The sequence below is a fragment of the Chiloscyllium plagiosum genome, chromosome 15 (genome assembly GCF_004010195.1).
Source record: "Chiloscyllium plagiosum isolate BGI_BamShark_2017 chromosome 15, ASM401019v2, whole genome shotgun sequence".
Classification (NCBI taxonomy): Eukaryota; Metazoa; Chordata; class Chondrichthyes; order Orectolobiformes; family Hemiscylliidae; genus Chiloscyllium; species Chiloscyllium plagiosum.
Genome location: NC_057724.1, coordinates 61265059 through 61286369, shown reverse-complemented (window position 1 = coordinate 61286369; position 21311 = coordinate 61265059). Strand labels below are relative to the sequence as shown.

At 39.7% G+C, this 21311-nt stretch overlaps 1 protein-coding gene and 1 long non-coding RNA gene across 2 annotated transcripts in view; one reads left to right on the top strand and one right to left on the bottom strand.

Moving 5' to 3' along the window:
• Window positions 1-21311, bottom strand: part of LOC122557378 (insulin receptor substrate 2-A-like) — a 102626-nt gene that overhangs the window by 7213 nt on the left and 74102 nt on the right. The window lies entirely within an intron of this gene.
• Window positions 1-21311, top strand: part of LOC122557379 — a 21648-nt gene extending 337 nt beyond the window's left edge. Inside the window, exons 2-4 of the long non-coding RNA XR_006313815.1 lie at window positions 4021-4026; window positions 13145-13147; window positions 21298-21311. This is a non-coding gene — a long non-coding RNA (uncharacterized LOC122557379). The remainder of the gene's footprint in view (window positions 1-4020; window positions 4027-13144; window positions 13148-21297) is intronic.

The window sequence follows — 21311 nt, the reverse complement described above, 5'->3', positions numbered from 1 at the left end:
AAAATTTTATTTTTGTGTTAAAGAAAATACTTGCCTTCTTTTGATGCAGAACATTTACATTATTTTCCCAAACTATGAAACTACCCTGCAGGTGATTCACACTAGTGCCCCAGGATAACTCTTTTCATATCTTTACAATTATATGATTGTCAGTAGTTATCAACACCTATTATTCCTGACACAGCATATCTACACTTAGCCTGAGCCAGGAGACCGGGTTCAAGTTGCACCTGCTTCAGAAGTATGTAACAGATGATTAGAAAATATCTAGCTCCACTTATTACAGACCAGATCAAACCCTCAAAATTTATTAAGATCATTTAGACCCGAACTTTTTCTTACTTTAAAGGCAAGTGCCAGGTGTTGCATTCCGAATGTAAATTGATTGGTCAAACTATCATATTTGAAGCAAAACATACTTTATTCATAGTTAAAACAAAAGAAAGGAGCATTTGGAAAACTCAACACTATCGGAAAACTTAACAGAATAATCAAGTATTTAACTACTACACAGTAACTGTTCCAACAGAATAACATCCCATAACCACACCCTTGGCAAAGACAAATTCAGTAAAATATTTTGGAGAATTGCCCGAGACAATCAGGAGGAAAACCATCAAGAGAAAACTGACAGAGAAAGTAACAATGAGAGATGGAGTGCAGCTTCTAAACCCAATTTCAAGAGCCCAGACACTGCTGAGAAACTAAAACTAAAAATCCTGGCTCTAGAGGAGCTTGACCCCACCCATTCAGATTGCTTCTATTGTTTCAACTTGGGAAAAAAAGTCCTTTCACAAGCTGTTTATTGGTCGTAAAACCTCTCCAAAAACAAAAGGACAAAATACACCTCTTAAAGCCAGAGTATTGTCACACACTCATCCTAAAATGCGTTATGCTTACATTTGCATCCCTAGCTCTTTCCTAATGGTATTAATTGAACTTTAACAGTACAGGCATCAGAAATAGTTTTCTATCTCAGAGCTTACAGAGAAAAACTTGGACAATATCAGCTGACTTTTTGAGCTTTAAAGGCATTAAATAAATGATTTTCTTTTACAATTCATGCAAACAGATTTATGGCAAATCTACATGGACCAAGGGTGGACAGGCATATTTTGCATTATATATTCGTATTAAAGCCAATTACAACGCTGCATCCAGAATGAATAGTACACACACAAATTTGAACTCCAGATCTTAGTGCCACATGTGACAAACTTCCGTCCCTTTACAGTACACGGTCTAATATTTCAAGTTGTGAACAGTTGACACAAACAGTAGTTTTACATACCCAATGTCTGGCTTCATGCCCCTGCGTCACTGCCTCAATGACTTGTCCCATACTTTTCCTTGACCAAGTTAATGAAAGACAAGGTTGGCTTCTACTTGAATGCTGATCTCTGTGCTACAATTTTTAACTCATTCTTTGCCTATACTGTAAAATTTGCTAGCTCAGCAGTTCTGGATAAACAACGATGCCACCAAAAGATTATAGGGGGAAGCAAAAAGAAAAATCTGCTTTTGGCTTCCACTGTAATCCCTGTAAAATTCCTGCTGATTCTACTACTCAACTGCAACCCTCTCAGACTCAGCCTCTCTTCAGGACAAAAATCTGTTATATTGTGAAGGGTCAATGGACCCGAAATGTTAACTCTGATTTCTCTCAGATGTTGCTCGACCTGCTGAGATCTTCCAGCAATTTCTATTTTTGTTTCAGATTTTCAGCATCCGCAGTTTTTTCAGTTTTTTGTATAAGAGACATAAACTTCAGTTGAACTGTGGATCTCGCACTCTCTACCACAAGTATTGATTACCTCCTCATTCATAACATTGTGCATCTATTATGATGATATCATCCATACCTTTGTTTCCTTCAGATTATTTCAAAGCTTTCAATCAACCACTGGTCTCAATACACTTCAGTCCATCTATAACAACTTCTGGTATCCTATCCTGCTTCAATTCCACTCACTCATGATTCCTTCACCTTGCTGACCAATTATAGCTCCACGTCCCTCAATGTCTCAAAGTTAAAACTGTCATTGATTTGCAAAGTTCTGTTCATGGCCTTGCCTCTTGCAACTTCCCAGCTCATTATTGTAACCTCTCCCACTGGTACATTTACCCCAGAAAACCTTTTGTGCAACTTCTATTCTGTCACACCACTATATGCCATTCCATTAGTCACCTAGTCTTTACAGTATTGAATTTCCTCCCTAAAACTCTTCATCGCCCTCTCCTACAATCATTGATGAATCGTTCAATCATAATACACAAGGCAAACTGTAATTTGGTTTAATGCGTATTAGCATTTTTGTAACTAATAATAGTTTGGCAAACAAAGTTTGCCTTTCTCTTTTAACAATCAAAAAACCCAATGAAAATGTATTATTTTTCATAACTTTAGAATTTGAAGAAATGTTGAAAACTATTAATGTTCTGCAATACACTATATTTATTAGCCATTTGACACAGACTAATAGGGTTTCATGGAGGCTTGTAAAGCCTAGAGATTTCTCTCAAACAACTGTCCACAAATCCAACTCGGTAGCTACACATGTCTTCATGGCATCCTTCTTGTCTGATACTAGCCCAATTCTAATCACCCATTGTAACCAGAAGAACTTGAAATACATTGAAAACCCTGGTAATGGTGCCATCTTCAAAAGACCGATGCACATCTGGGCATTATCCGAATATCGGATTATCTGGCAAGATCAAAGTTTGTGAGAAGATTTGTAGCTCGGGTGCTCGTTGTTGTGGTTCTGTTCGCCGAGCTGGAAGTTTTTGTTGCAAACGTTTCGTCCCCTGGCTAGGCGACATCATCAGTGCTTGGGAGCCTCCAGCGAAGCGCTTCTTTGATGTTTCCTCCGGTGTTTATAGTGGTCTGTCCCCGCCGCTTCCGGTTGTCAGTTTCAGCTGTCCGCTGTAGTGGTTGGTATATTGGGCCCAGGTCGATGTGTTTGTTGATGACAGCCAGGGAATTCCTAGAGGCATGGCATTCATCCACAAACTCCATCAACAAACACATCGACCTGGACCCAATATACCAACCACTACAGCGGACAGCTGAAACTGACAACCAGAAGCGGCAGGGACAGACCACTATAAACACCGGAGGAAACACAAAAGAAGCGCTTCGCAGGAGGCCCCCAAGCACTGATGATGTCGCCTAGCCAGGGGACGAAACGTTTGCAACAAAAACTTAGTCTGAATGGCAGACGTTCATCACGTGTAAGGATTTTAAAATAGTAATGTTCATTTCTTGTATCACCTTAAGTTTCTTACCAGTGGCCCTTGCATTTTGCAACGTTCTTGACATACTGCAGTGTGTTGTGGCCCTTTTGAATAGTGCCCTGATGCAGCTTCGTTTGTGTGTGTTGGGGATCTGGCAAGATCGCAAAGTCCCGATGCTTGGCTAAACTATGTTATGCAGCATTCGATTAACCGAACGAAATACTCCCCGCCTGTCTCTTTCGGATAATCGATGTTCCTCTGTACAAAGTTCAGAGAATTTTGAGGCAGTGTGGCAATTCCATGCAGAGGGGAAGAGGTGTTTTTTGTTTCCTTTTTAGGGTCATAGTTTATAAGGTCTTTTAAAGGATAAATTGAAGCCCAGGATTGGGGGCCCAAAACAAATGAAAGGAGGACACATCAGGAAAAATGTTCATTGGCTGATAACAGTTATAAATTTGACTATTCCAGGTTACTTTCAAACTTAAGGCAAAAAAGGGAAATATTCACATTAAAAATTAAACAACCAGTTGGAAATTTTTAAAAATCAAATTAACAACTAAGTAAATAGAAATGTACAGCCAGGTGATTTGTTGTATCTGCATGATATAGAAGTTGATGGAGCCCATTGTGGTTATAAGAACCACATCAGCAGAAGTGCTGGTTGCTTGATGAGTTGGACGATCAATTTTGAAACACTTTATCACATCAGGGAAGGGGAAAGAGTTATCTGGAGGCTGTTTCAGGAGGCAGTCACACCCCTTCGAGTATCTACCTCTAATTCAGTCAGTGGTCAGGGACAGGAGTTTGCAACTATCAGTGAGGCAAGACAAGGGATTCAGAAAATAGTGCTGAAGGAGCCTCAGCTCTTGTGCTTATCTTAACAGATGTCAAGTTCTTGCTCCATGTGGATGAAAGTGGGGTTGTAGAGGGATGAGCAAACTGATTTGAATGGCTCCCTGAGCTACAGTCCTAAGAGAAAAAAAAGGAGAAATCTAGTTGTAATTATGAATAGTATAGTCAGGGAAATAGACACTGTTGAATGGCCAGGATTGAGAACCCTGAAGGCTGTGCTACCTGCCTGGGTTCAGGATATCTCATCTGGGCTGCAGAGGAACTTGCAGTGGTAGGGGAAAAATCCAATTGTCGTGGTCCACATAGGTACCAATGGTATGGGTGGAAAGAGACTGTTATGAAGATGTGGGTGTACTTTACCTTTAAGAAAGCTAAAAGCTGGCAGAACTACCTGACAGCACCAAGTGTTCTGAACAAGATACAATGTACCCTTTTGATCCAGCAGCTAGTTAGCTGGTTGCCGGGAGACAAAAACAGATTCAAATTAGGCCCATCAGTTTAAATTATACCCCAAAACATTACCAAACTCCTACCAAGATTGAATTTATTATATTGACAATATTAAAAACCAGTGATACAATCCGATGCTTTGGGCGTATAAGACCATGAACAGTTAAGAGAACTGCCAAGTAACCAACATCTGCAGATTGCCCAGAAAATAGCTCTCTTGTAGGTACATTTACCTATCAACCACATGTGAAAGAGAAATCCTACAAAAATGATCTACAGAGGAAGATACAAAGAGAAGATACAACAGCTGCCTGGTTTTGAAATTTGAATTTTAGTAAATTTTAATCGGGGGTTTTACCAGACTAGTACTATAGAAGGGAGAGTAAAAGATAGGTTAGAGGAAGGAGTTGTAAATAGTTTTAAATTAATTATTCACTGTTGTACTTTAAGTAGTAAAATTGCTACTTCTTACTTTAACTAGTTCTTGGCCTCCCGAAATTTCAGATTACTGCATGGGTTAAAAGTTTTTTCTGTGCAAGGTTTGTAGCTCAGGTTGACGTTTTGGGTGTAGGTTTGCTTGCTGAGCTGTAGGTTTGATATCCAGATGTTTCATTACCTGGCTAGGTAAATCAGTGGCGACCTCCAAGTGAAACGAAGCTGTTGTCTTCTGCTTTCTATTTATGTGTTTGTCCTGGATGGGGTTCCTGGGGTTTGTGGTGATGTCATTTCCTGTTTGTTTTCTGAGGGGTTGATAGATGGTATCTAGATCTGTGTGTTTGTTTATGGCGTTGTGGTTGGAGTGCCAGGCCTCTAGGAATTCTCTGGCATGTCTTTGCTTAGCCTGTCCCAGGATAGATGTGTTGTCCCAGTCGAAATGGTGGGTTTTTTTTCCTCAGTGTGTAGGGCTACGAGGGAGAGAGGGTCGTGTCTTTTTGTGGCTAGCTGATGTTAGTGTATCCTGGTGGCTAACTTTCTTCCTGTTTGTCCTACGTAGTGTTTCTGGCAGTCCGTGCATGGAATTTTGTAGACGACGTTGGTTTTGTCCATGGACTATTCTACGGACTACCAAAAATCCATAAACCAGGAGCCCCCCCTCAGACCCATAGTCTCACTACCCGGAACACCAACTTACAGAATGGCAAGAACTACACGCAAGACTGAAATACCTAGTAGAAGAGTCACAGCACTCCATCCACTCCACCCAGGAATTCCTAAAGATCATCAAACACACCAAAATAGAGGAAGATGAAACAATGATCTCATTCGACGTAACACACTGTTCACCTCCATCAACATTGACTTACCACACTTTTAGAAGAGACCATCACACACACCCCAACCACCAATCACATTACCAACGAAAACATCATGAAGCTAGTGGACCTGTGCCTCACCACCCACTTCACCTTCAACAACATAATCTACAAACAAACCAACGGCACACCCATGGGATCTCCGCTATCAGGATTCATAGCGGAAGCGATAATGCAAAGACTAGAACAAACAGCCCTACCAACCATCACCAAAAATCTGGGTTCCGCTACTTAGATGACACCTTTGTCATCACAAAATGAAACAAGATAGAAGAGACATTTAACATCATCAACAACACGCTCACAGGCATAAAGTTCACCAAGGAGGAAGAAACCGACAACAAACTCGCATTCCTGCAAGTCAGTCGAAAGAACGAACAACGGAGAACTACAAACCTGCGTATACAGAAAACTGACAAACACTGACCAAACTACACAGCAACCATCCCAACACACACACACACACACGAAGCTGTATCAAAACACTATTCCAACGAGCCACATCACACTGCAGCACAGACGAACTTCGGAAAACAGAAGCGAACCACCTATACAACGTATTCAAGAAGAACGGATACTCAAAAAAATACAGACCGCAGATTCCTCAAGAGCAAACCATGACAAGCAGACCAAACACAGCCAGAAACCCTAACCACCTTACAATACATCAATGAAGTTTCAGAAATGACAGCCAGACTAGTAAGACCCCTCACAAACCCACCAACACACACAAACAAAAACTAAAACTTAAAAAGACCCAATACAACCCAGGGACAAAACCAACGTAGTCTACAAAATTCCATGCAAGGACTGCCAGAAACACTACGTAGGACAAACAGGAAGAAAGTTAGCCACCAGGATACACAAACACCAGCTAGCCACAGAAAGACACGACTCTCTCTCCCTCGTAGCCCTACACACAGAGGAAAAAAAACCACCATTTCGACTGGGACATCACATCTATCCTGGGACAGGCTAAGCAAAGACATGCCAGAGAATTCCTAGAGGCCTGGCACTCCAACCACAACACCATAAACAAACACATAGATCTAGATATCATCTATCAACCCCTCAGAAAACAAACAGGGAATGACATCACCACAAACCCCAGGAACCCCATCTAGGACAAACATAAATAGAAAGCAGGAGACAACAGCTTTGCTTCACTTGGAGGTCGCCACTGATGATGTTACCTAGCCAGGTAATGAAACGTCTGGATATCAAACCTACAGCTCAGCGAGCAAACCTACACCCTAAACTTTTTTCTGTGTTGCTGGTTTAAAATTAACAGAGGGAGTTTACCCCATGTAGCAAAAAGGCTCTGATGAGGGAACATGACAATTAGGGATTAAATTAAAAAGGAAGACCAAAAAGATGCAAATCTCCAGATTATTAACTGAGCCATGAGCAAATTGGGCACAGAGTAAACAAGATCAAAGTCGTAAACATTGGCTCGAAGATTGGTGTGGGAGGAATGGATTTGAATTCATAGGACATTCGCACCAGCACTGGGCAAGGAGGGAGCTATTGCGTTTGGGCGGGCTCTACCTGAATCATACTGGGACCAGGATCCTGTTGAATTGGATAACTAGAGCCATTGATAGGCTTTAAACAAAATAGTGGGGGGAGTGGGTGAAGTGGGTTGTGTTCGGGAAAATAATTGGGGGTTGACCTCAGCAGAAGTTATTGAAAGTTTCCAGACTAAGAGGACACAGTCATGGAAACACAGGAATGAGGATACCCTACTTACATGCATGCAATATACAAAACAAGGTAAATGTGCTTGTAGCACAGATTGGAATTGGTCAGTAAGATTTTGTGGATGTCACAGAGACATGGCTGCAAGACGACTAGGGTTGGGAATTAAAAACCCAGGATTTGCAATCTATCGAAGGGACAGGTAAACAAACACAGGAAGTGGGGTTGCCTTGTCATTAAGAAATGAAATTAAATCAATTGCAAAAAGTTAAATAGACTGTGACAGTGTAAAATCTATATGGGGAGAATTGAGGAAGTGCAAAGGAAAAAGACATGATGGAAGTTCTGTACAAGCTGCCTAGCAGTTGTCAGAAAATAAATCACGAATTAGAAAAGGCATGTAAGAAAGGCACTATAATCATCATCATGGGGCTCTTCAATTTGCAGGTGGACTGGGAAAATCATATTGGTAGCGGATCCCAAGAAAAGGAATTCTTGGAATGTCTACAAGATTTTATTTTGGAGCAGCGTGTATTGAGCCACTGGGGAATAGGCAATTCTGGACTTAGTCATATGTAATGAGGCAGACTTGATTAGCAACCTCAAGGTGAAAGAATCCTGAGGGTGCAGTAGCCATAATAGAATTCACCTTGCAGTTTCATGTGGAGAAAATAGAATCAGATGTAACAGTATTACAATTGACTAAAAGTAACTACAAAAACATAAGGGAGAAACTGGCCAAAGTTGAATGTTGAGCTTAGCAGGGAAGTGGAGCAGCAATGGCGGAGGTTTCTAGAATCAATTTGGGAGGTATAGCAGAAATGCACCCCAAGGAAGAAGAAACATACTAAGGGGAGGACGATGGAAGTCAGGGGCAGCCAAAAAAGCAAAAGGAGTAACATAGTATATGGTGATAATTAATGGGAATTGAGAGGATTGGGAAACTTTAAAAACCAGCAAAGGACAACTTTAAAAAGCAATAAACAGGGAGATGAGATTTGAGGGCAAGCTGGCTAGTAATATAAAAGATGATTTTTGAGATATATAAACGGTAAGAGAGGCAAGAGTGGCTACTGAACCACTGGAAAATGAGGCTGGAGATACAGTAAGGGGGAAACAAAGAAATGGCAGAGGAATCGAATAGGTACTCTGCACCAGTCTACACAGTGGCAGAGACCAGTAGCATACCAAAACTTCAAAAGAGTCAGGTGAGCAGGGATGAGTGTAGTGACCATCACTAAAGTAGTTCTGGTGAAGCTGAAACACTGAATGTTTATAAAACACCTGGACCAGATGGACTACACCCCAGAGTTCAGAAGGAGATAGCTAGGAGATTATGCAGACATTGGTGGTGATCTTTCAGGAATCATAAGTCAGGGAGCATCCTAGTGGACGGGAAAATGGATAATGTAACACTCCTATTTCAGAAGGGAGGAGGCAGAAGACAGGAAACTATAGGCTAGTTAGCCTGACCACAGTCATTGGTAAGATTTTAGAATCTATAAAGGATGAGATTGCAAAGTTCTTGGAAGTGCATGGTAAAATAGGGCTTAGTCAGCATGGCTTCATCAAGCAGAGGTTACATCTGACAAATTTGTTAGAATTCTTTAAGGAGGTAATGAACAAATCGGACAAAGGATAGCAGCTGGATGTCATCTATTTTGATTTTCTGAGGCCTTTGGCCAAGTGTCACACAGGAAACTGTTAAATAAGACAAGAGCTGCATTTTAGTATAACAAACAGGTGTAGGACTTATATAATTAGTGATAGAGCCTTGGGTAGTGTTGTAGAACAGAGAGACCTAGGGATGATGGTACATAATTCTTTGAAATTTGCATCACATATAGACAGGGTGGTTAAAAAGGCGTTAAACATACTTGCCTTCATTGCACAGTCCTTTGAGTATAGGAGTTGGGAAGTGACGTTGATGTTATACAGGACATTGGTGAGGCCTCTTCTGGAATACTGTGTGTAGGTTTGGTTGCTCAGAAATAGGAAGGATACTACAGGTGCACAATCCTTTATCTGAAATACTCAGGACCAGCTGGTTTTCGGAATTCAGAACTTTTCCAATTTCAGAATAAGTGAATGGTGAAATATTAACAAATCTGACCAGAGGAGCATGACTCACTAAGTAAATTGGGCTTCGAGAGAGAATAGAGGCCTGCTAGACGTGGGCATAATTACAACATTTAAACCACATTTAGAGAAGTACATGAATATGAAAGGTTCAGAAGGATATGGGCCAGGAGCAGGTAGATGGAACCGATTCAGTTTGGGATCATGTTTGGTATGAACCAGCCATTTGGTTGGACCGAAGGGTCCGTTTCCGTGCTGTATGACTCTAAGAGTTCATATTGTTAGGGGCAAGTACTGGCATGGATACAAGATTGGCTGACTGGCAGAAAGCAGAGAATGGGGATAAAGAAGTCTTTTTCAGGATGACAACTGGTGCCCAATGGAATTTTGCAGGGGTCAGAGTTGGGACAACTATTCATATTGTATGTTAACAATCTGGATGAAGAAACGTCGGGCATGTTTGCTAAGTTTGCAGGTGACACAAAGATAAGTGGAGGATACTAGTGTTTAGGAAGTGGGTAGGCTGCAGAAGGAATTGAACAGGCTAGGAGAGTGGACAAAGTAGTGGCAAATGGAACACAATGTTGTAAGTTGAGAGATTACGCACTTGGTCATAAGATTGGAGATATAGTCTAATTTCTAAATGGGGATAGGTTTTGAAAATGTGAATCGCAAAGAGATGGAACAGTCTTATTTCAGGATTCTCTTAAAGGCAACATTTAGTGATGTGGTTAATCTGTGGAACTCATTGCTGCAGAAGGGTGTGGAGGCCAAGTCACCAAGTGCATTTAAGAAAGAGGTTGATAGGTTCTTGATTATTAGGGGGATCAAGGGTTACAGGGAGAAGGCAGGAGAATGGGGTTGAGAAAGATATCAAGCATGATCGAATGGTGGAGCAGATTGATGGGCTGAATGGTCTAATTCTGCTTCTGCATCTTGAGGTCAACATTAGCACTCAATCAAGAGAAGGGCATCAATGTGGAATATGCATTTTGCAGTTAAGATATCTAGATTCAAGGCCACATGTTTTCCAAACACAACCTTAAATCACATCTTCTATTGTATCAGGGTATTCCAATGTCTGATACCAGCCATCTCCTTGATAGATCAAATTGATTTTGGATTGAGCCAAATCTGTTCCAACTGTTGTCACTGCCATAGAATGGTTTTACTCCCAGACTTCCTTTTTATATTATGGTAACAACAATAATCAGATTTCATGACAAATACAATACAGAACAGAATTAAGCTCACGATCTCAACATTTTATGTTGAGCTAACAAAATGGCTTATAGTGTAGGAAATTCATATGCTGGTATGTTGATATTGAAGTGGCTAATCCACACATTTGGCACAATAACACAGGAAGTTTTGATTGAGTAATTTACTGCAAAGCAGGAAAGATTGACTAAATAATAGCACATGATCCTACACTTAAGCAGGAACAGTCCTACTCAGAAAACCCAGGTAATAAATGTCACTTTGAAAAATTAGGGCTCCGCAAATTTGACAGTTCACCATGCAGAGATTAATTTTTACTGAACTAGTTTGTGTTACTGCAGCAGTCTAGACGTGAAAAATCTTTGTTTATTGCCCAAGGCAAGAAGGTTTTGCAATGTACACTTGTTTTCTATTAATGTTCTGTATTATAGCCAACACTTTTAATCTGGTCACCAAATTTACAAGTATTATAAACCCACACAGTGTTTATTCATTGATACTGGTGAACAGTGGCTGAATTTTTGCCCAGAATAGCGATAAAGAAATAGCATTGTTCTTGTTGAAGAATAACTTTGGTTTAGTAGATATCTACAATCAGTACAATTGAATAACATCCTCCATAGAAACTAATGTAAAATTAGAGGAAAGGGAATAACAAAGTAATTTGCATTAATATAATGCCTTTCATGAAGTCCCAAAGTACTTTATTATCAATTAAGTACATTTGAAGTGTAATAACTATTGAAATGCAGGAAACACAGCAGTCAATCTGTACACCTGAAGATGTCACAAGCAGCAATAGCTAAATGATCAGATTTTGTTTTAAAATAAAAAATGAAATTCATTGAGCAATTGTGAGAACTCCTCTGTTCTATCTCACAGCAATGAAATGGAAGCTGTTATCTTGAGAATGTAACTTTAAAAAAGTTGTGGGCTTTACATATGAACGAACCAAACTAACACGGTCATTCTAGAAGATGAAAGACTTAATCTAAATTTGCTTAATATTACATTCCATGACACTGCAATCCTGTTGCTCTGAATCCTGTGTCTTATGTTTCTGCTCCACAACCACCTGATGAAGAAGCAGCACTTCAAAAGCTACTGCCTCCAATTAACCTGTCGGACTATAACCTGGCATTGCGTGATTTTTAACTTTTACAACACAGAAATTTGTAACTAGCATTGAAAAAGGAAAATTGTTTCAATGCCTATCTGTTCCATGGTTAATTGGCCAGTCTTGATTAGGCTGCTTCTGTTGGGAAACCCAAGTATCAAAGAACTCTCCAAAGACAACTATCAGAAATTCCAACCCATATCAGAAGATCTGGGCCTTTGAAAGTTATGCAATCTTATTACATGTCTTCCCAAGCACCCATTTAAAACAGTAGATTTCTGCAATAATGAATGCTCATCAACATAAAAGGCCCATGTGAAAAGATGAAGGAGTGGTGCTGTAGAAAAGTATAGGCGGAAAGTTATGGAGGAGTAAAGAGGGTTGTATAATCATGAAATTGAAGAAAGGGACAAAGTCTCGAGAAAGAAACTAAGAGGAAGACCCAAATAAACATTTCTATTTGAAATTAAAATCTTTGATGAGAAACAGGAGGATACCATTCAAATGCCATTCAGCCCACAAAGTCAATTCTCTTCAATGTAACAAGGATCCCAAGATTGATTCTTGGGATGAGTGAGTTATCTTGAGGATAGGTTGGACAGACTGCACTTGTATCCAGTGGAGTTTAAAAAAGGAGGGGTGATGTTATTGAAACATAGAAAATATTGCAGGTGGTTGCTCAGTGAATATTTTCCCTTATGGGGGAGTCTAGAACAAGGGAACACGGTGAAAAAGAAACTTTCTCCAAAGCTTGTTAGTTTATGGAATTTATTTTCTAACTGGGTCTCTGAACATGTTCACGTGAAGTTTGGAACGTTTTTGATAGGGAAGGAAAGTTGAGGCTACAATCAGAACACCCATGATCTTATCAAAAGGCACATAAGAATCGACATGCTGAATGGACCACTGACTCACAATTAGAGTCGTATCCTTGAGTCAATGTGTCATGGATAAACTACTGAACAGCTTATCCCTGAAACATCGAATCTCCTGCTCGTCGGATGCTGCCTGACCTGCAGTGCCTTTCCAGTACCACACTTTGACTCTAAATGGGCCAATCCAAAATTCTTAGCTTAGTTTAATACATCAGACAAAACTTTGTAAAAGGGCCAAAACAAGTTTCCACCTAAATCATGTACTGAATAGTGTTCTGATAACTGTGCCTCAATAATTTGAGGTAGTACGCTTAGACACACACACTGCCATAAGAACATAAGAAATAGGAACAGGAGTAAGCCATTCAGCACCTCATCCTGCACAGTCGCTGAGAGACACAGACAGTGTAGGTTTACCTCCTTCATTTTTATTCTGGGCCCTGAAGGGAGAGAGAACGATTGCCTATGTGCACAGAGACATGAGTTCATGGTCTTCTCTGGAAACAGCAATTTCTCAATGAACTATCTCGTCATTTTACAAAGGGGAGCATCCAGATTAGGCAATATACATATTGATTGGGTGACTGTTACAATTAACATATCTGCATTGGCCTTGATGCAGAGCCATTGGCCTTGTGCAGAGCCATTGGCCTTGATTTTTATGTCCTCTTTGTCTACAGGAGTAGTGCCAGAAGACTGGAGGATAGCAAATGTGGTTCCCTTGTTCAAAAAGGGGAGTAGGGATAACCCTAGTAACTATAGGCCGGTGAGTCTCACTTCTGTTGTGGGCAAAGTCTTAGAGAGAATTGTAAGGGATAGGATTTATGCACATCTGGATAGGAATAATGTAATCAAGGATACTTAGCAAGTTGCTGTAATGAATGTTGTAATGAGAATGGTGTAGAGTGAACATTTAAGATTATAGATGGGATACTAATTAAATAGGCTGTGTTATCCAGTATTGTATCAAGCTTCTTGTGTGTTGGCGGATCTACATTCATCTGGATAAGTGGAGAGACTTCCTTCACACTCCTGACTTATGCCGTGCAGATGGTGGACAGGCTTTGAAAAGTCCTGAGGTAGATTACTCACTGCGCAACTTCCTGCCTCTCACTTGCTCCTGCATCCACAGTTTTTATTTGTCTAGTCAGTTTATTTCTGTTCAATAGTAATGCCTGGGATGTCAATGGAGAGGGATTCAGTGATGGTAATGTAATTAAATGTCAAATGAAGATTGTTAGATTCTCCCTTGTTGGAGATGGTAATTGCCTGGCACTTGTGAGGCACAAACTTGCCTCTTATTAACTAAAGCAGGTGTTCTCCTGGTCTTGCAGCATAGGCAGCTTCAGAGGATTTTTAAATTGAACTGATCATTGAGAAAAAATCCTCATCATGTCCTGGATTTGAATTGATTAGCTTCCAACTGCCACAATCATTTTCTTCGGTGTTAGGTATGACTGTAACCAAAGATGAGTTTTCCTTCTTTTCCGATTTATTTCAATCTTCCTAGGACTCCTTGCTACTATATTAATTTAAATACTGCCTTACTGATGAGGGCAAGATGATTAGGGGGTTAGATAGGGTTGACAGTGTGAGCCTTTTCCCGCGTATGGAGTCGGGTATTACAAGGGGGCATAGCTTTAAATTAAGGGGGGGTAGATATAGGACTGAAGTTAGGGGTAGGTTCTTCACTCAGCAAGTCGTAAGTTCATGGAATGCCCTGCCAGTAGCAGTGGTGGACTCTCCCTCTTTATGGGCATTTAAGCGGGCATTGGTTAGGTATATGGAGGATAGTGGGTTAGTATAGATTAGGTGGGCTTGGATCGGCGCAACATCGAGGGCCAAAGGACCTTTACTGCGCTGTATTCTTCTATGTTCTATGTTCTATCTACAGTAAAGATTAAGCCATCTGCTGTGACACAATGAATGTTCTCAACCTTGTTAACCGGCTTCACATAATGAATACTTTTCACCTTGTTAACTGACCTTGTATACTGAATGCTTTCAATATTGTTGAATGGCTCTATATAATGAATGCCTTTCCACCGTGTTAACCCAGCACCCCATTGTTAACTGGAAGTTCTTATCTGATCTGAGTCATGCTCAGCTGAATCTCATTTCACAAAACTCAAAACTTAACTCTTTCCCTACCTGCTTATACCCTAAATATATTCTCAGATCAACCTAAAGTCTCAACTCCCCTTTTGTGCCAGCTCGTTACAGCCCTCAACTCCCCCATATTTTAAAACTTCATCTTCACTTCCAATCATTTCATTGATCTAGCCTCCACAATTCTCTTAGGTAAAAATTCCAAACAATCACTGTCCTCCTGGAGAAGAAATTCCTTCTCATCTCAGTTATAAATGGATATCCCCCTATTCTGCAAATATGCTCCTTAATGGAAACAACTCAATAATTGGACCTGTCAAGTTCCCTCAGAATTTCTCATGTTTCAAAAAAAAAAGGATCAACTTTTGCAAGGAACTCAGTGAATCAGCATTGGCTGAAGTTCATATTGACTGACTGGGCTAATTTCTGACGTGACCATATTATTGAGGTTCTGGCCTCATTTACATTCACTACACATTCTGCTGAGATTCTGACCAGTTCTTTCTTTGAACAACAATCTGGGTCCTACTTATATCACTGGATTCCAACTTCAACAATAAAATAAATCCATTGCCTAAAATAGATGGGTGTTTTGGACACCAATAGGCCAGCTTTAAAATGGTGTCTCCACATTGCAAGTGTTAATGGGCAAATATAAGGCTACAAATCCCACTTTCAGGTTATTTTTACCTTGTGGCCAGCAAGCAAACACTATGTTTATCAGAGTACATTTAACATGTGAAATAGAATTATTTTCACAAGTACAGAGGGGTTTAATTTTATGTCCCATAATCCTGTGAAGATTAATGGCAAAGTTGTATTAGCCAATTTTCCGCATCATTTTTATAAGTTGGTTTGTTTTACCCAGTGAAAGCCATTCATTTCTTTCTCAGGCTGTTCTTATAATTTAGAGCTTTAAAGTCTGCTTGCTCCAGTGAAACATTGTCTCCTGAATGTTAAAGGTTTTGAAAAACCGATCTCCATATTCCAAACGGGAACTCTACTTCTTTTGCACCCTTAAAGTCTCCACATCCTTCCTCCAGTGCGGCGATCGTAACTGCACACAGTACTCCAAATGCGGCCTAAAGTCGTATATAACTGCAGCATGACAGGCCAACTTATATACTCCCATCCCAACCGATGAAGGCAAGCTTACCATACGACTTCACCACCTTTTCTACTTGTTGCCACTTTCAGGAACTTGCACCCCAAGATCCCTCTGTATATCACAATGCTCCTAAGGATCCTGACATATACTTAAAAATGTGTTGCTGGAAAAGCGCAGCAGGTCAGGCAGCAAAGGAGCAGGAGAATCGAAGTTTCGGGCATAAGCCCTTCTTCAGGAATGAGGAGGGTATGCCAAGCAGGCTAACATAAAAGGCTGTATACTTTCCCCTTGCATTTAACCTCCTAAAACACATCACCTCAACACATTTGATCAAACACCATATGCCATTTCTCCACCCAACCTTTTAACTGATTTATACCTTGCTGGATCCTTTGACAACTTTCTCACTATCCTGAACTTCATCAATTTTCATGTCATCTGCAAACTTACTAATCAGACCGCATACAATCTCATCCAAATCCTTTAAATATATTAAAAACAGAGTTACATGAAGTAATCCTTGAGGAAGGCTACTGGTCACATACCTCTGGTCAGAAAAACACATCTCCACAACTACTCTGTCTATGACCAAACCAATTTTCTATCAAAATTGCAAACTCACCACATGACTTAATCTTCTGGATCAGCCTACCATGAGGGATCTTATCTAAACTCCACATCAACAACATCTGCTGCTTTACCCTCAATCACGTTGTCATTTTTTCACAAAGCTCAAATCAAATTTGAGAGACATGTCCTTTCTGGCACAAAGCCATACTGATTATCCCGAATAAGTCAATTCTTTTCCAAATGCGAGCAAATGACCAAAACAATAAACAATCACATTCAATTTAGATTAGATTAGATTACTTAGTGTGGAAACAACCCGTTCGGCCCAACAAGTCCACACCAACCCACCGAAGCGCAACCCACCCAGACCCATTCTCCTACATTTATCCCTTCACCTAACACTACGGGCAATTTGGCATGGCCAATTCACCTAACCTGCACCTAACCTGGACTGTGGGAGGAAATGGGGAAACCACGCAGACACGGGGAGAATGTGTGGAGTTTGCACAGTCAGTCGCCTGAGGTGGGAATTGAACCCGAGTCTCTGGCACTGTGAGGCAGCAGTGTTAACCATTGTGCCACCGTGCTGCCCATAATCTTTTGCGATTATCAGTAGAAACCATCTATTGGGGGAGATCTAATAAAAACTTACAAGATAATACATGGCTTGGAGAGGGTGGATGTTAGGAAATTGTTTCCGTTAGGCGAGGAGACTAGGACCCATGGACACAGCCTTAGAATTAGAGGGGGTAAATTCAGAACAGAAATGCGGAGACATTTCTTCAGCCAAAGAGTGGTGGGCCTGTGGAATTCATTGCCACAGAGTGCAGTGGAGGCTGGGACGCTAAATGTCTTCAAGGCAGAAATTGATAAATTCTTGATGTCACAAGAATTAAGGGCTATGGGGAGAATGCGGGTAAGTGGAGTTGAAATGCCCATCAGCCATGATTGAATGGCGGAGTGGACTCGATGGGCCGAATGGCCTTACTTCCACTCCTATGGTCTTATGTTGGCGATTAGCCAATACACACCCATCTTATCAGAATACATAAGAAGTGTTACACTTCCTCGACAGTGGATACTTAATCATGTAACCTTAGCTTTTTTAAAGTAGTAATAAATGGGTGTACAATTGTCTCCAAGTTTTCAAAAAATCAGTTGATTAAGTCAAGCATAATAAACCTGTTAGCAAAACATTCATGGAATTAAAAAAAACGGCAGCAGATGAATGAAAGAGAAATTGATGAAAGGACAGGAATGACAGAATTCACAAACAGTTCTTCAGACTGAAAGCAAGCATGTAATGTTACCTTCCCTGTTCTAAATGATATGAACTTGGATATAAAGACATAACTTCAAGTTTACAGATGACATGAAACTCAAATGCCGTAAACAGTGAAAGGATAGTAGTAAAAAAGCTTAGGAAGATTGACATTGACAAAATGGCAGACATTTGACATATAACTCAACCGTGAAGTAATTCATTTTAGTAGGGAAATGGTAACTGATAATAGAGCCTAAATGGTGCAAATTTAATTGTGCATGGACAGAGAGGCCTCGAAGGTGTACGTACACAAGTCTTTGAAGGTAGCAGAACAAGTTAAGATGGCTGAGGAGAAAAAGAAATCCTCGACTTTACAATGGGACAGAGTACAAAAGCATGGTTAAGTGTTTTGGGAGCATCATGATCAATTCTACACACCTTATTTTAGGTAAGAATTCAATGGTGTAGAGAAACTTTACTATAAATTTACTAGTGTGATGAAAAATGTGCTACTTAGATACCGTAATATAATTTTAAATTAAAGTTTGGATTTCAAACTAGTGACATATGCGTATTAATCTATTTTACTGAAAGGATTTAAAAAGTAACTAAGTCAGCCTTTCTGGAACCATACTCTCGGAGTGTTAAAAGGAGTTAATGCATGTTTACAACCTGAGAGAGAAAACATTAATCCTGTTATTCTCGCACAGAATCTAAGATGAGCAAGTTTGTCCTTAATTTAGTTCAAAGGTTTTTAGGCTGTCTGAAAGAGACCTGACTGAGATCAAAAGTAAAGGCTTTCCTTGCATAAAGGAGATTATTCAGAGCAGTTAAAGAAACAAGTTACCTCAGGGAAACAGTGCAGTTTGTGAAACTTCCACACCAAGAGTTTTTTGGTTTAGAAATCTGCAATGGTTATTAAAAGTTGAGCAACTTTAAGATTTCAGTTGTGACAGTATTCAAGGAAATGGTTTCACAGCTCTCTGGTTTGGATTGGAGAACAAATTTAATAGGAAAATAATTTCTTTGGATTTTGATAAACTTAAAGTGGTGTTGGAGAACAGTTAGAATTTTGATTTCCAGCATTATATTGTCCAATAAGCTTCTATTTTATTCTAAAGATAAGATAGAATTTTATTCTTATTCTAAGAATTTAAGATGCCTTGTGCTGCCTTGTTTCAGTGAAAGACAACCATATAAAAGTAACAAAGAAACAAAACATAGGATCCATCAAGCCAGACTTTATTTTAGGATTGGACTTGCCCAGTAATAACATCAACTGGGATCATAACACCAGGGTTGAAGAAATTTGTTTATGGAAAGACTAGAAAAGCTAGATGTTATCTCATTAGAGCAGATAGTCAAGGGAAGGTTTGATAGAGGTGTTCAAATTTAAAAAATCATAAAAGTAATGTTTTTCACTGACAGAAGGCACAGAAGTAGGGTAAATACTCAATACCTTCCACATTTATGTTGACATACTGGATATTGCACCCTCACAAACAGAACTAAAAAGAAGTCATCAACATACTTTATAAGAACCAAGGCTCGATTTAACTGGAAGCCACAGGAAAACAATAATTTCCCAGATACAATTATATTTAATTAGATATAAAATAACTCACATAAGATGACTTTTTTCCTCTAAACTAACTGATTGAAATATGCACTTCCATCGCATATACACAAAGCTGCAACATTTTAACTAAGCAACTACTATTGTTTTTAATTGTACCACAGATCTAATTTAATAATCAACTCTTTATTACAGCATGATCAAGGCCTTTTTTTATGGTTTATGAACGTACACAATTAACTAGAGTTGCCACATTCATTTTCAGGAAATTAATTACCTCAGAGATTAAAATGTTTCTTGGATCCCATTTTGTTGTTTTTTTTTATTAATATGTTTAAAGTAGTTCTCCCTCTATTGAAATACTGCCACATCCACACTGTCTTGTGGCAACCCCCACTCCTCCCCCTACCCTCTACTTGCAGCCACATGCCCTTTCATTCCCTACATCTTGTTCCTTTTTTAAATTAGACAAGATTATGATTATAATGTGATGATACTTATAAAACTGGTCATTGTTCAATTAGGAATCTCACATCAGAGATCATAAAGACATAGGAGCAGAATCAGTCAAGATTGTGGTGCTGAAAAGCGCAGCAGGACAGGCAGCATCAGAGAAGCAGGAGAATTGATGTTTCGAGCAAAAGCCCTTCATCAGGAGTAGGTCATTAAGAGAAGCAGGCATTTGCTTTAACATGAGGAGCCTGACAGGTAAGGCAAATGAACTTGGATTAGAAACAAAAACATACGTTGCTGGAAAAGCTCAGCAGGTCTCGCAGCATCTGAGAAAAGAAATCAGATTTAACTTTTTGGGTCTGGTGACCCTTCAAAACTTGGATTAGTGCATATGACTAAGATACTATAGCTGTTACAGAGACTTGGTTGCAAGGGGTACAAGACAAGCATCTTAATGATCCAAGATTTAGATGTTTCAGGCCAGACTGAGAGATGTCAAACCAGCAGATGAGTTGCGTTATTCGTTAGGGAGAATAAAGCAACTGTCCAGAGGGAGTTAAAAATCACAATACTAGGTTATAGTCCAAAATGTTTATTTGGAAGTACAAGCTTTCACAGCGCTGTTCCTTAGTCAGGTAGCTATTGGGATCATAGGACACAGAATTTATAGTAAAAGATCAAAGTGTCATACAACTGACATGAAGTATGGAACAAACCTAGATTGCTAAGTCTTTCATCACTTAGAATTGGGTTTCAGGTTTTGATTCATTATTAAGTAAATCTCAGAACTCACTTCAAGTCACATTTCCAAGATAACTTAGTATTTTATTTTAAAAAGTGACATCTCAGCTCAGACAATGCATTAAAAGGCATAAGGTTAGAGGCTGTCTGTATCCTAACCTAGAGTCAGACTGGTTCTATTTCCAAAGTCGGAAAAGATAAAATGTTGCATGGACTGATGTGAGTTCATGATGCAATATGTAAATAGTCCAAACAGGCAAGGAGCCATATTAGACCTGGTGTTGGGCGAATGAAACCAGCCAGGTGATTAAAGTTTCCTGGGGGGGGCACTTTGGCAAATGACCATAATTCAGTAAGTTTTCAGTTACTTATGGATAAGGATTAGAGTAGTCTGTGAGTGAAAGTCCTAAATTGAGAGAAGGCTAACTACCACAATATTATGCAGGAACTGAGTATTGTAAATTGGGGCTGTTGCTTAGGGGTAAATCCACATCTGTCATGTGGAAAATCTTTCAAAGGCCAGCTCACTAGAGTTCAGGACCAGCATGTTCCTGTGAAAACAAAGGATAAGGGTGGCAAGATTTGGGAACCTTGGACTTCAAGAAATATTGAAAGTTTAGTCAAAAAGATAAAGGATGCATATTTAAG